Below are 277 nucleotides of genomic sequence, written 5' to 3'. Positions count from 1 at the left end.
TTTAAATTAACTATTTCTTTAGAGTTCCGGTTTGTTTTACAATAGTTCTAGAGTTCTATATCATATATAGCAATAGTTTTAAAGAAATAGTTGAATTTACTGATTAAGTGCGCTTCGAGAACTTAGCGCACCTTTATTTAAAAGTCTATTATTTGTATTTAATGACCGGAACTATTTAAAATTGTTGCAAAGAGCTCTAGAACTTTTCAAGAGAGTATCAAAACTTTAAAAAAAATGTCACATTTTTCAATATGGTGTGCCAAGTCATGGCGCACCA

This window comes from Odontomachus brunneus, unplaced genomic scaffold (assembly GCF_010583005.1).
Source record: "Odontomachus brunneus isolate Ranch 3 - 2012 unplaced genomic scaffold, Obru_v1 Obru_scaffold_025, whole genome shotgun sequence".
NCBI classification, from domain to species: domain Eukaryota; kingdom Metazoa; phylum Arthropoda; class Insecta; order Hymenoptera; family Formicidae; genus Odontomachus; species Odontomachus brunneus.
This window is presented reverse-complemented; position numbering follows the sequence as displayed.